Here is a 14,989-nt window from a genome sequence, read left to right on the forward strand (position 1 = left end):
AATGGCCAAAGTATGGAAAGAGCCCAAATGTCCATCGATGGATGGATGGATGGATGGATAAAGAAGATTGTGGTATATATATATATATACGATGGAGTATTACTCGGCAATCAAAAAGAATGAAATCTTGCCATTTGCAACTACGTGGATGGAATTGGAGGGTATGATGCTAAGCGAAATTAGAGAAAGACAAATATCATATGGCTTCACTCATATGAGGACTTTAAGAGACACAACAGATGAACGTAAGGGAAGGGAAACAAAAATAACATAAAAACAGGGAGGGGGACAAAACATAAAAGACTAATAAATACGGAGAAAAAACTGAGGGTTATGGAAGGGGTTGTGGGAGAGGGGATGGGCTAAATGGGTGACGGGCACTAAGGAGTCTACTCCCGAAATCATTGTTGCACTATATGCTGATTAACTTGGATGTAAATTATAAAAGATAAATTATTAGATAAAATAAATAAATATTTTTTTAAAAAGTTGGAACTACTACTCTATGATCCAGCAATCACACTTTGAGTATTTACCCAAAGGATACAACAACGCTAATTCAAAGGGATCCATGCACCCCAACGTTTACAGCAGCATTACTTACAAATTCCCAGATAATTTATAAAAGCTTCTTTGCCATGATGTTCAACCCCCTTTGCGCCAGTTTACTTTTCCTCGTAGTTCTTACTATTATATGGTCACGTATTAAATCATAATTAGTTCATTGTCTGTAAGGCCCATTAAGAGGTATTTTGGGTCCACAATCATATCCCCAGTATCTAGAATAGGGCCTAGCACATATTTTTTCCTGAGTGTTGTTGAATTACTAAATATAATGAAAGACACAGCGGGCCCTCATGCAGAAAGTCCTAAAGCTTTACTAAAAAGACCTTAGAAAGAAAGATGGATTATTCTCATGACTAGGAAGCCCGAATATCATAAAGGGTTAATTCTCCTGGGGCGCCTGGGTGGCTCAGTCGTTTGGGCGTCCGACTTTGGCTCAGGTCATGATCTCATGGTCTGTGAGTTCGAGCCCCGCGTCGGGCTCTGTGCTGACAGCTCAGAGCCTGGAGCCTGCTTCCGATTCTGTGTCTCCCTCTCTCTCTGCCCCTCCCCTGTTCATGCTCTGTCTCTCTCTGTCTCAAAATGAATAAACGTTAAAAAAAAAAAGGGTTAATTCTCCCAAAATCAGTCTAAAAATTAGATAGAAGTCCAATGAAAACCCTGAGCTTTTCAGAAAATGTAACACGACCACCTTACAGCTCACACGGCAGGTATGAAGCCCACACGATGGCCCTGCCGGCCTGACAAAGGTGTCAGTGTGGAGAGAGGACGGCTGCTTCACCACGCCAGGGTCCAAGCAACGTAGATCAATGCCAGAATGTCTGCAGAAGACCCATCCTGTCATGCCCCTTCTCTGCTCTCCTCTGACGCACGGGACCGGACATCTGCAGGAGCTACACTTCCCTGGACTCTGCCAGCAGATTTCTGGTCGGCTTCTCAATGCGAGGCGCCCCTCTGAAATGTGGGGGCACACGCATGACGGGCATTAGCAGATGTGAGACTGAACATCATCAAGGGGGGATTTTTGCAAATCGCCAGCCTAAGTCTTGTTGACAACTGATCACTTCTAGAGACGTCCTGTGGTTTTGGCACCTTCTCGACACCCTGAAAGTCAGGGGCAAACCTTGACAGGTGGAGGTCGGTCGCTTCCCACATTTCTTCTTCCGGGTCCTGTCACTGGCCTTGTAAGCACCCAGTTCTCCATACTACCTCTGCTCAAAAGCACTTGAGGGCAGTTTGCTTTCCTGACTGGACCCTGTCTGAATGAGAAGTCCTGGTAAACAAGACAGAAACAACCAGACTAATACAGCACAAAGCTCAGAGTTAGACCCGCGTAGATATGGAAACTTGATACTTACAGAAGTGAAACTGCAGAGCAGTAGGGAAAACATGAACCATTCAATAAATATTGCTGGGACCCACTTCAAAAGAAAAAGTAGGGGCACCTGGCTGGCTCAGTTGGTAGAGTGTGTGACTCTTGATCTCGGGGTTGTGAATTCGAGCCCCATGTTGGGTGTGGAGATTACTTAAAATCTTTTATTTTATTTATTTTGAGAGAGAGAGAGAGAGAGAGCGCAAGTAGGGGAGGGGCAGAGAGAGAGGGAGAGGGAGAGAATTCCAAGCAGTCTCCACACTGTCAGCACAGAGCCTGATGCGGGGCTTGAGCTCAACAAACCATGAGATCACGACCTGAGCCAAAGTCGGACACTCAACCGACTGAGCCACCCCGATGCCCCAAGATTACTCAAAATCTTAAAAAGAGAAAAGAAAAAACACTGGATCCCTACTTGTTACCACACATAAAAAAAATAACGAGCTGAATTAAAGTCTTAAATGTGAAAAGTAACTTCGGTAAGTGCTATAGGCTATTCTTAGGATTGCAAAGTAAGAAGAGATTTCACAAGACACGCGCAATAAAATATAAACCACAAAGGAAACCAACTTCTGTGCTTCAAAAAGGCATCTTAAGCATGCTCTCTCTCCTCTTTTCCCTCCCCAAACATTCAGAACAAAAGCCTGAGGTGGTTCTGAGTAAGGTAGGCGTCCCCATGGGAAGGCTAAGAGTCTGAGCAGGCTGAGGAGGGCATCATGAGGGGTTGGAAGGTGGTGCAGGGTGTTGGAGAACAGGCTGGGTGAGAAGGATTTCCACACGGAAGGTGGTGCGGATGGCCCCATGTGGGAGACTGGGGGCCGAGTGTGTGAGGGGAGCATCCATCCAGGGAAGCGGAAGTGGAGGCTATAGTGGCCATGGGACACGTCATACACAGCAGGACTGATCAAATACACAACTATATTAAGGATAAGAGGAGTTGGGTTTCTCACTTGTTGGAGGAGACCCAAATACAGAAAACTAGAATGAACCCTATACGGTGCTGGATTGAAATGGGAGCGATGTAAACTCATGGTTTGTATTACTGACTGACGTATCTATCAGTTGAAGAATCAATCAATTGAAAGACATAGATACATGCCCTGGTTCCGACTCGGAAGGCCTGGCAGCAGCCACAGCCTCATAAGAATGAAAACACCTAACGTTCAGATCTTGGCTTCTAAATACTGTTCTCCGCTAAAAGAAACCAGAGGTCCTTGGAAAATGGATGATTTCAGGCTGATTTTCAGAATGTGTGGCGCATGTCAAAAGTGCACAGATGACAACTTTTGGGGCGTCCACTGGCCAAATGAAGTATAATTTGAATATCAAAATAAATAATGGTAGTAACAAATCACAATCCATTAAATGGGAAACTGAGTCCATAGAAAAAGTGCAAAAAAAAATTGAACATATTGAAAGTAAATGAGGAATAAGATAGTTTCTATCAGTAGAAATATTTGGGGTGGGTTTTTTTTTTTTGTCTGTTTTTCTGTGTTTGCTTATTTGTTTTTTAAAGATTTTTCCATGTGACTCTTTACCACGCTCATTTTGTCCTCAACCTTCTGGAACATGAAGTATACTTAGAATTGCTCTTTCCATGTCTTTGTTTCTTTAATTCTATCATCTGTGCCATTTCTTGTCAGTTTTGAAGGAGTTTTCTTCCCCTTAAGGGTCACGTTTTTCTACTTTGCATCCTTGATGATTATTGGTTAGATGCTAGACAGTGTAATTTTTACATTGTAGGGAGCTGGGGTTTGGGGAGAAGGGCTGTTCTGTAAATACTTGTGCACTTTGCTCTGAGACATCATTAAGGTACGTGGAAACAGTCTGATCTTCTGGGGGGGCTTGCTTTCAATCTTTGTTAGGTTAGGAGCAGAGCAGCCTATAGTCCGAGGCTAATTCAGCTCCACCACCGAGGGGATCATCTGAGAGCTCTATCCAAAGCCATGTATCATGAAGTTTCTCCACTCTGGCTGTTGGGAACATAAACTATTTCTATTCCGGTCCTTGTGAGCTCTACAGGTTGTTCTGTCTGTTCACTATGGTGGTTCTATTCCCAGCCTTGGGTAGTTTCCTCACAAACTTGCTGCAGGCTTTTTGCCTATCTTCAGAACTCTGTTTTTGCTCTCTCCTCTCCTCTCAGCGACTCTGCTCTATGAACTCTAGCCACACTGACTTCCCCAAATCTTCAACCTCAACTCACAGACACCACTGGGCTTGTGCAAATGCCCCTTCCCTGTGTTGAGGTCTGGAAACTCTCTCTAGGCAGTGAGCTGGGGTAATCATGGGGCTCACTTTACTTGAATGTTCAATACCCAACACTGCCTGGCACCCAGTGTCTCAAAACTACTGTTTCCCACATTCTGTTAGATTTCTGTTACTGTTTAAGACTGCAGGGTAAGTCTGGACCCTGTTATTCTACGAGGCTGGGAAGTGGATATGGAGAATGGGATATTTACATTGTTTCAAAGTATCTCGCCACAAAATATTTACCAATTACAAAGAGAAAAAGAGTAACTTTACACAGGGAAGCCTGGCAGACAACATTTTAATAAAGGGATCAAAACAAACTTCATCAGAAATGGGACAAATTGGAATCATGTGCCATTTTATAACAAAAGTCCTCAATGGGATGCACTGAGATCACAGCTTTACTTCTGGGATATTCTTGCCAAACCTGAATCTAATCACGAGGGAACATCAGACAAACTCAAATTGAAAGACATTCTATGATACTACTGACCTGTGAACTGTGTAAACATTTTGGAAAGTAATTTGATATTGAGTATGAAAGATGTTTATAGCCTATGACTCAGCAATTTAACTCCTAAGTACATATTCTATAGAAACTGACATGTACCCAAGAAGAGACCTACTGGAATGGCCGTTTGTTATATTATTATAACAAAATGTTAAAATCAACTTAAATACCCACCAAGAAGAGAATGACGAAATGCGTAGCAATGGAAAAGAATGAACCAGAGCAGCACATACAGCATGGGTAAATCCCATCAACAGAGATGAGTCAAAATATTCGATTACGGTCATGCATGGGAATTGTAAGAGCAGATTTACAGGGAGGGTATGGAGGTAAAAATACAATCTGGAATATGCCAACATTAAAAAAAAATTTTTTTTTAATGTATATTTATTTTTGAGAGACAGAGATAGAGCACAAGTAGGGGAAGGGCAGAGAGAGAGGGACACATGGAATCCAAACAGACCCCGTTCAGGCTCTGAGCTGACAGGCTGACAGCAGTGAGCCCAGCGTGGGGCTCGAACCCACAAACTGTGAGATCATGACCTGAGCTGAAGTCGGACACTCAACGGCCCGAGCCGCCCAGGCGCCCGGCCAACAGTTTCGATCCTACTTACGGTGTTTTATTTCCTAGGGTGGAGGGTACGCGTGGCTTTTCATTATGTTATTCTCTCTACCTTTCTTTAAGAGTGAAACTTTTTTATTGAAAATTGTCGCTAATCTAAGTGGAAACATTTCCGTTCAAAGAGGTTAAAATAAAAACCTTGCTTCATTTATCACGGACTTTCTGGAAAACGTACTCCTCAGGAAGTTTGATGCAGGCCGTATCCAATAACTTTCGTTGTATTGACAAATAACTTCCAAAAACACCTGGCTAGTTTTGACATTGTGTCAAGGTTATCAGTTTAATTTGGAGCCTGTCCAAGTAACTGTCCAGATTTGAATAACTGATAAAGCTTTATTATATCTTGAAAGGCTGAGTGGGATGGCCATTATCAAACAGGACTTACGAGCAATAGTATATAGGCTATTTGCCATGTGGCTACAGACAGCTATATACATTCAGCTTCGTCAATAGACATGAACTTACGAACCAAAATTTATATTTATTTTTTTTTTTCAACGTTTATTTATTTTTGGGACAGAGAGAGACAGAGCATGAACGGGGGAGGGGCAGAGAGAGAGAGGGAGACACAGAATCGGAAACAGGCTCCAGGCTCTGAGCCATCAGCCCAGAGCCCGACGCGGGGCTCGAACTCACGGACCGCGAGGTCGTGACCTGGCTGAAGTCGGACGCTTAACCGACTGCGCCACCCAGGCGCCCCCCAAAATTTATATTTTTAATCAGGCATCGTGGACACACACCAGATGAGTATACAGGAGAACATTCTGGTCTAAAGTTTCCCGTCAGAGGTAACAGGGTGGGGTTGTTTCTTTCCTAGTCTTTGGGCAAAAACAACTGAGTGAGAAATGAAAAATTCCTTTGGGCTGGCTATGTAGGCTTAAAAATGGTTCCTTTCATTGTAATCTTTAAACAAAAGAAAACAGTAAAAGTGGTTTTATAGGTACAGGTTCTAAAGATATCAGTGATTTCACAACCGAGTAGACACCAGATTGCTTTCTGAGATCATCCCAGTCCCTAAACCACTATACCCCATTCCTACCCTGATCCTAACACACAGAGAACGGCTCTGGGACTGTTCAAACTTCCAGAATTCACAGAAGGATGCTGCCATATTGCTATAGAAGGATATGTTTTGGATACATCTTCCTGGCCACAAAACAACATCTGGCATTTAGCATATTCTTTTTGGAAAAATAAGTTGTAAACAATGGCTTTTTTTGTTTTTTGAAACTCTGTAATCAAAGGATTCTTTTGAAAGAAAACCCACATGCAGTAAGATTTACATAATGCCTCCCACAAATCATGAAAAACCTGTTTTTATAAGTGTATCAATTTGGATATTCTTGTTACATAACCCATAGAGAGACATATATATTCTTCAACTTCCAAAGGGCTTTGAGCACTGTAGGACACAAAAGTTAAGAGTCAAGTAATGGCAAGGCACCTGGGTGGCTCAGTCAGTTGAGCCTCCAACTTCGGCTCAGGTCATGATCTCGTGGTCGGTGAGTTCGAGCCCCGCGTCGGGCTCTGTGCTGACAGCTCAGAGCCTGGATGGAGCCTGCTTCGGATTCTGTGTCTCCCTCTCTCTCTGCCCCTCCCCTGCTCATGCTCTTTCTCTCTCTGTCAAAAATAAATAAACATTAAAAAAGAGAGAGTCAAGTAAAGGAGAGGGTGAAGGGAGAAAATGAGTTACAGAGAGGCTTTTATTAGATCGTGGTCTGTGATCATTCACGTAAGGCTTCTTCCTAAGAGTCCCTCTAAGTAGGGATGGTTTAGAGCAACAAGGACAGCAAGGTGCTCTTCTCACTGAGAAACTCAGGGTTGACATTGGCAGAAAGGGGCAATACTCTCCATGCTCAGAGACTTGGCTTGTGGCCCACACCCTGCTCCTTCTGGAGGCTTCCACCAGCAGCCCCAACAACTAGGAATGACCAAGTGACTCCTCAAAGGCCAGAGCCCTCAACGTTGCTCTGACCTTTTTTTCTTTTTCTCCTTCTCCTCCTCCTCTTCCTCCTTCTTCTCCTTCTCCTTTTTTTTTTTTTTTTTTTTTTTAATGACCAAGGTAGCTTTGGGAAGACTTCCAGAAAACGTATTTGGGAGTCTCTGCATCCTTGAGACCACAGACAAGTTACCAAGTCACTGGGAGGAAGTGTCACCCCAGCCAAGAAGCACTGGACATTTGTCATGAGCTTGAGGATCAAAAGGTTACCGAACATTTCCCGCTTATTACTTTCTGGAGTTTCTGTTCTGGCTTTTTCCTCTCTCCCTTGCTGTGCTCTGAACTCCAGGCAGAGGATTTTATGATTATTGTAGAACGAACCGATAAAGGGAAATGGTGGAGAGGACTTTCTGTTAACGTGACTCATAAACTTTAATGGTTTATTACCCTGAAAGACATCCAATTACCGCAGCACTAATATCTTGCTAATCTTGTATTAAGTTTTTTTAAAGGGCAAAATGCCAATGAAGAGTAACTCTACTTTCCATTTTCTGAAAATTAAGCTGAACCTTAAAATGATATCATGAAAGTAAAGTTTTTAACTCAGATTAGATTAGAATATGGTTAACACACAAACATTTCCCTACTATTATTTTCCAGATGAGTTTAGAATTCTTCTTTCAACACATCATATCATAGGATAATTTGCCGAAAAGAAAATTCGGCGTGACTTAAGGAAACATCAAGACATTCTAAATTTCTTTTTTTTTTTTAATTTTGTATGTTTATTTATTTTTTGAAAGAGAGAGAGAGCAAGCTGAGGAGGGGGAAAGAGAGAGGGAGAGAGAAATACCAAGCAGGCTCCGCAATTTCAATACTCAAACCCACAAACTGCGACATCATGACCTGAGCTCAAACCAAGAGTCAGTTGCTTAACCAACTCAGCCACCCAGGTGCCCCCATTCTAAATTTCTAATTTGAGAAGCACCCTGGATTCACTGGCCCACAGTTGCCATAAAGCAGAAACGTTACTTAAATTGAGAATTTTTTTTCTTCAATTGATCATGAAAAAGAGGTAACACTGTCCTTCAAAATAATGATCTATTCCTTTTTGTCAATTAAATGATGTTTACAAATGCATATGTACAAAGATAAACTATAACCAAATCGACATGTTACTTTAAGTCTGGCCTTTGTCAACTAATTCAAATTCTGAAATTATGCCTAAAAACTGAATGGATAAGTATTTTTCCATAAAGCTGCACACTAGCACAATCAAGCACAAAGTAGCAGTTCCAGAGGTTGGATTTATCACAACTAAACGAAATCATTTGGCATTTCCAATACTCCCTAAGGGTAAAGAATGAGAATCTAAATTTGCACTTATTTCTAGGTTACATTTTTAAAACAGAATTGGCATGCTCTACTAACACTGAACAGAAAATTATGTCTCATTCTGAAGAAGATACGATCTTCAAACATCTGAATTACAAACATCCAGACCCCTTAGAGAAGAAAAACAAGAATAAACATTTTAGGGTGGGAAAAGTTTCACTAAGCTTCTTCGGTCTAATCAAACTGGATGTCGTGAAACTAGGTTTCATTTTCCACTAAAGATGGAACTTTGAATGGAGAGAAACCTACTTTTATATATGCTCTTCCTAAGATTAACTGTAAAAAAATAGATTTTTATTTGAAAATAACATACAATTACTGAAGAGAAAGGGAAAATCACCCACATCCCACTATCGCTTAGAGAAAACTGCGTGTAACGTTTGCTGAGTGTCCTTCCAAGCATTTTTTAAAAATTGTTTTAAGGTTGATTCGTTATTTGAGAGAGAGAGACAGAACACGAATGGGGGAGGGGCAGAGAGGGAGGGAGACACAGAATCCGAAGAAAGCTCCAGGCTCCGAGCTGTCAGCACAGAGCCTGACGCGGGGCTGGACCTCACGGACTATGAGATCACGACCGGAGCCGCAGTCGGACACGCAACTGACTGAGCCACCCAGGCGCCCCACAAATGTCTGTTTTTTAAGCCAGTGCAAGTTTGTGGTAGACTCTTATGGTAGCTCTTGGAAAGGAACACATCATTAAGCAGTAACTCCTTCCCCACTCTCCCAACCCCTAAAAACCTTTATTCTGTCACTATGAATTTGCTCTTCTAGGTACTTCATGTTAAGTACAATTTGTCCTTTTGTGCCTGGCTCTTTCACTTAGCATAACGTTTTTGATGTTCGTTCATCGATGCTGTAGAAGGCATCAGGATCTCATTCCTTCTTATGGATGAGTGACATTCCATCGCACGTGTGGACCACATTTTGTTGACCCATTCACCTGCTGACAGACACTTGGGCTATTTCTCCCTTTTAGCTATTGTGAATAATGCTGCTGTGAACGCCAGCATACAGCTGTCTGCGCGAGCCCCTTCTTTCGGTCCTTTTGGTATATACCTAGGAATTGCTAGGTATAAAGTCCAATTTATTGCCCTTCTATGAACTGTATTCTGGGGCCACACGTAAAAATCACTGCCTCACTGAAAGTCATTTTCTTCTAGACGCTTTATGGTTTTAGCTTTCACATTGAGGCCTATGAATGACTCATTTAGGATTAATTGTAGTGAATGGTGCTAAGGGTCTAAGTCCTCTCCCTTTCCCTGTGCCTCCTTTTTGCCCCTGAACAGCCAACTGGTCCACCACCATATGTTGCAAAGACCAGCTTTTCCCCAGCAAATTGCCTTGTCAACTTTGTTTAATATGCCACATGCTCCTGGCTAACATGGAGTAATAGTGACCACATTTACCCCCTGCCTGAAACCAGGGAACAGGCAAAATATATGAAACCATAGTTTTCAAGACGCTACACGTTAGGCAACAGAGATCCGTGACCCTGAGAGACAGGAAACAAATGAAGAGAGCTCTCCAGCTGTCCTAGCTTACTGCCTTGGTAGTTTCCAGAACATGATACCAGTAGTGGAAACCTCGTGGAGTCTGGTGGACTCCTCACAGGTGCAGAAAAAGAACAAGGTGACTACTTTGCAGACCAGAACACCAGAGAGGAGAGAGCTGTATTGAGAGACCTCTGGAGATCTGGGGACAACCGACCTTGAGTAGTCGGCTGGGTAATGCTCAGCACGTGCATGTGAAGAAGATGCCCAAGGCCTGGGAGCACACCATCTGACAGGATTAGATGTAACTGTGTCCACACAGGATTAAGAAACGTGCCTGCTCTCTCCAGCCAGCCAGATTCATGATTCAAGAAGCCCTGGGTCTTGCCCAGGAGCGGGCAGTAATTAGCCCGAAGCTGACCACTGCTCTGGTCATGTGTGACAAGTCTCTAAAGCAATACCCAAAAGGTGGGGCGCCTGGGTGGCTTAGTCGGTTAAGCGTCCACCTTGGGCTCAGGTCATGATCTCACGGTCTGTGAGTTCGAGCCCCGCGTCGGGCTCTGTGCTGTCAGTTCGGAGCGTGAAGCCTGCTTCAGATTCTGCGTCTCCCTCTCTCTCTGTCCCTTGCCCACTCACCCTCTCTCAAAAATAAACATTGAAAAAAAAAAAGAATCAAATGGTTTCCAAGTACTTTAACTACTTTCACTGTATCCCACAACAAAGCTCAAAATATGTCACCAATACAAAAATATTCAGCACCCCAAAAAGGTAAAATTCATTATGTCTGGCATCCCAAAAAATGACCAGGCATGTGAAGAAACATGAAATTATGACCAACAATGAGGTGAAAATCATCCTTGTCTTTTTTCCATTCCGTCTTTCATCATTAAGTATGATGTTATCTGGTTTTTTTTAAAGATGCCTTTATAATATTGAAGAAATTCCCTCCCATTCCTAATTTGTTGAGTTTTTAATCAAACAGGAGAGTGTTAGATTTTGTTAAATGATTTTCCTGTATCGAAGATGATCCTTTTTTCCCCTACTTCTATCAACATGGTGAGACATTTTTTTATAACAGCCTTGAGATATAATTCACATACCATGTGATTCATCCACATACACTAAACATTCAATAGTTGCCAGTATATTCAGAGTTGTGCAATCATTGCCACAATTTTAGGATATTTTTATCATCCCCAAGAAAACCCCTATATTCACTCCCCATTTTCCACAAGCCACAAATCTATTTTATATTTCTGTGGATTTGCCTGTTCTGGACCTTTCGTATAAATGAAAATGTAACAATATGTGGTCTTCACGACTGGATTCTTTAATTCAGCATAATTTTTTTCAAGGCTTATCCGTGTTACATCCATATAGGAGTATCTCATTTTTTTATTGCTAAATAATATTCCATTGTATGGATATACCACATTTTACTTAACCACTCTTTGGTTGACAGACATTTGAGTTATTTCCACTATTTGACTGTTATGCATCATGATGGCTTGAGCATTTATGAAGTGTTTGCATGTGGATGTAGGTTTTCACTTACTCTTGGAAATTACGCCTAGGAGCGAAACTGCTGGATCACACAGCCACACTATGGGTAACATTTCAAAGAAATGTGGGCTGTTTCTGAAAGTGGATATACCATGTTACGTCCCACTGGCAGTGGATGCGGTTTCTGATTCCTCCCCATCCTCTCACCACCACCTGTTAATTATCTGTCATTTTTCACTAGTGCCATTCTAGTGGGAGTGAAGGCACTGTGGGTTTTTTTTTTTTATTAATGTTTATTTATTTTTGAGAGACAGAGCACAAGATGGGGAGGGGCAGAGAGAGAGAGAGACACAGAATCCAAAGCAGGCTCCAGGCTCTGAGCTGTCAGCACAGAGCCCGACATGAGGCTCTAACTCACTGAAGCTCCCAGGTGCCCCATACTGTGGTTTTAATTTGCATTTCTCTGATGGCTCATGACTTGGAACATATTTTCATATGTTTGTTACCCATTTGTATATACCTTGGAGAAATGTCTATTGAGATCCTTTGCTCGTTTTTTAATTTGGATTGGCTTTGTATTACTGAATTGTAGGAGTGCTTTATTCTAGATGCAAAACTCCTTATCAAATAAATATATGGTTTACAAACAGTTTCTCCAGGTGCATAGGTCATCTTTCACTCTCTTCATGGTGCTTTTTGGAGCACAGAAGTTTCGATTTAGATGAAGTTCAATGCATTTTTCTTTTATTGTTCATTTTTGATATCACAGCTAAGCAAACCATTGCTTAATCCAAAGTCATAATGATTTTATGCCTGTGTTGTCTTCTAAGAGATTTATAGTCTTAGCTAACATTTAGGTCTTTAATCCATTTTCAGCTCGCTTTTGTATAAACAGGGGGTTCAAATTCATTCTTTCTCATCCTGTCTTCATACCCTTGTCAAAAATCAACTGACCAGAGACATGTGGGTTTATTTCCGAAGTCTCACTTATATTCCATTGGTCTATATGCCTATATTTTTGGCAGTAACACATTGCTTTGATTATAGTAGCTTTGTAGTAAGTTTTAAAATCAGGATATGTGAATCCACCAACACCGTTCTTTTTCAGGATTGCTTTGACTATTCTGGGTCCCTTGAATTTCCACATGAACTTTTGATCAGCTTGTCACTTTCTGTAAAGAAGGAATTGAATTGAATCTGTCAATCAATTTACAGAGTACTACTAATCTTATAAGTCTTCTGATAGCCATGACTGTGTTTCATTAGAGGGCAGAGGAGGGTCAGCAATGCAGCATCCAGAGTGAGAAGGCACTTTAATGCTGAGATATGAAGCAAGCCACTCCATGCCATTTACACATTTTATTCAAGGTCACTTCCTGGCGGACGATCAGGCAGGTGTATGGACGATCCAGGCCGTCCACAGCCATTCTCCACCCAGTCTGGACCTTAATCCCCAGCTTTTGAGTAAGGGGCACAGAGTAATTACCTAAATGGTAGTTGCCACTGGGTAGGTAACTACCATTTAGGTAACTACTCTGTGCACCAGAGAACCTCTACTAGTTACCCAAAGTGGTGTCTTCTGTATCACTTTAGGGAAGATCAGAAGAAGCCTCCTTGCATTCTGGTCAGGCATACATTAACCTCCACGGGGCCAGGAACACGTAGCCACTGTGGAGGTCATCGCGCAGGCAGAAACAAGATGGAGGGCCGAAGATGGATTCCATGTTGTCAGCACTCCTGCAATCTCGCCACAGATTTAAGTCTTCTTTAACTTTGATGTTTTGTACTTTTGGAGTACAAGTGTTATGAGGTTAAACTGTGTCCCCTCAAAAGATATGAAGACTTAATCCCCGGGACCTGTAAATGTCATCTTATTCAGAAATAGGGTCTTTATAGATCCGAGTTAAGATGAAGTCATTAGGGTAGGCCCTAATTCATCACGACTGGTGCCTTTATTAAAAGGGGAGACTTGGGGCGCCTGGGTGGCTCAGTCGGTTAAGCGTCCGACTTCAGCTCAGGTCATGATCTCGCGGTTCGTGAGTTCAAGCCCCGCGTTGGGCTCTGTGCTGGTGGCTCAGAGCCTGGAGCCTGTTTCCGATTCTGTGTCTCCCTCTCTCTCTGACCCTCCCCTGTTCATGCTCTGTCTCTCTCTGTCTCAAAAATAAATAAAGGTTAAAAAAAATTTTTTTTTAAATAAAAAAAAAAGGGGGGAGACTTGGAGGCACATGGGTCGCTCAGTTGGTTAAGCATCCAACTCTTGATTTTGGTTCAGGTCATGATCTCATGTTTGTCAGCATGAAGCCTGCTTAGGATTCTCTTTTCCTCTCTCTCAAAATAAATATTTTTTTTAAGGGGGGAAATTTGGACACAGAAAGAGACAAACACACTGAGTATTGGGGCGATACAGCAGAAGCCAAGGAATGTGAAAGCAAACCACCAGAAGCTACGAGAGAGAAATAGAACACATTCTCCCTCACAGTCCTCAGAAAGAACCCACCCTTGCTGACACCTTGATTTTGGATTTGTAGCCAAGGGAACTGTGACCAAATAAATTTCTGTTGTTTAATCCAACCAGTTTGTGGTGCTTTATTATGGTAGACCCGACAAGCTGATAAGTTTTGCACTTTGCAGGGCTAAATTTATTCCTAAGTAGTTTATTCTTTTTGATGCTACCATACATGTAATGAATTAGGTTCTTTTTGTTTTTTAAATATTTAAGTTTACTTATTTTGAGAGACACAGAGATAGCACAAGTGGGGGGGGGGGAGGGAGAGAGAGAGAGAGAGAATGAATCCCAACAGGCTCCACACCATCAGTGCAGATCCTGATGCGGGACTTGAACCCATGAACTGTGAGATCATGACCTGCGCAGAAACTAAGAGTTAGACACTTAACGGACTGAGCCATCCAGGTGCCCCTTTTTAAAAATATTTTTTAAAGTTTATTTTCTGGGGGGGAGAGAGAAAGAGAGAGAGAGAGAGGGAGGGAGAGAGAGGAAGAGGAAAAGAGTGGGGGAGGGGAAGAGAGAGAGAGAGAGAGAGAGAGAGAGAGAGAGAGAGATAATGAATCTGTTAGTGTGGAGCCCGATTTGGAGCTGGAACTCACAACTGTGAGATCATGACCTGAGCTGAAATCAAGAGTCGCGCCCTCAACTGACTGAGCCACCCAGGTCTCCCCTGAATTAAGTTCTTAATTTCATTTTTGGTTTGTTCATTCAAAGCAAACAGCAATACAACTGATTTTTGTATACCAATTTTGTATCCCACCATCTTGTTGAACCTGGTTATTTTTTCAGTGTATTCCTTAGAATTTTTAATGTACAAGATCACAATATCTGCAGAGA

The 14,989-nt window shown here is 42.2% G+C and overlaps 1 long non-coding RNA gene across 1 annotated transcript in view; it reads right to left on the reverse strand.

Moving 5' to 3' along the window:
• Positions 1–1,633: 1,633 nt before the first annotated feature.
• LOC123587581 overlaps positions 1,634–14,989 on the reverse strand; it is a 45,681-nt gene continuing 32,325 nt past the window's right edge. The window contains exon 2 of the long non-coding RNA XR_006707397.1: positions 1,634–1,837. This is a non-coding gene — a long non-coding RNA (uncharacterized LOC123587581). The remainder of the gene's footprint in view (positions 1,838–14,989) is intronic.

This window comes from Leopardus geoffroyi, chromosome D3 (genome assembly GCF_018350155.1).
Source record: "Leopardus geoffroyi isolate Oge1 chromosome D3, O.geoffroyi_Oge1_pat1.0, whole genome shotgun sequence".
NCBI classification, from domain to species: Eukaryota; Metazoa; Chordata; class Mammalia; order Carnivora; family Felidae; genus Leopardus; species Leopardus geoffroyi.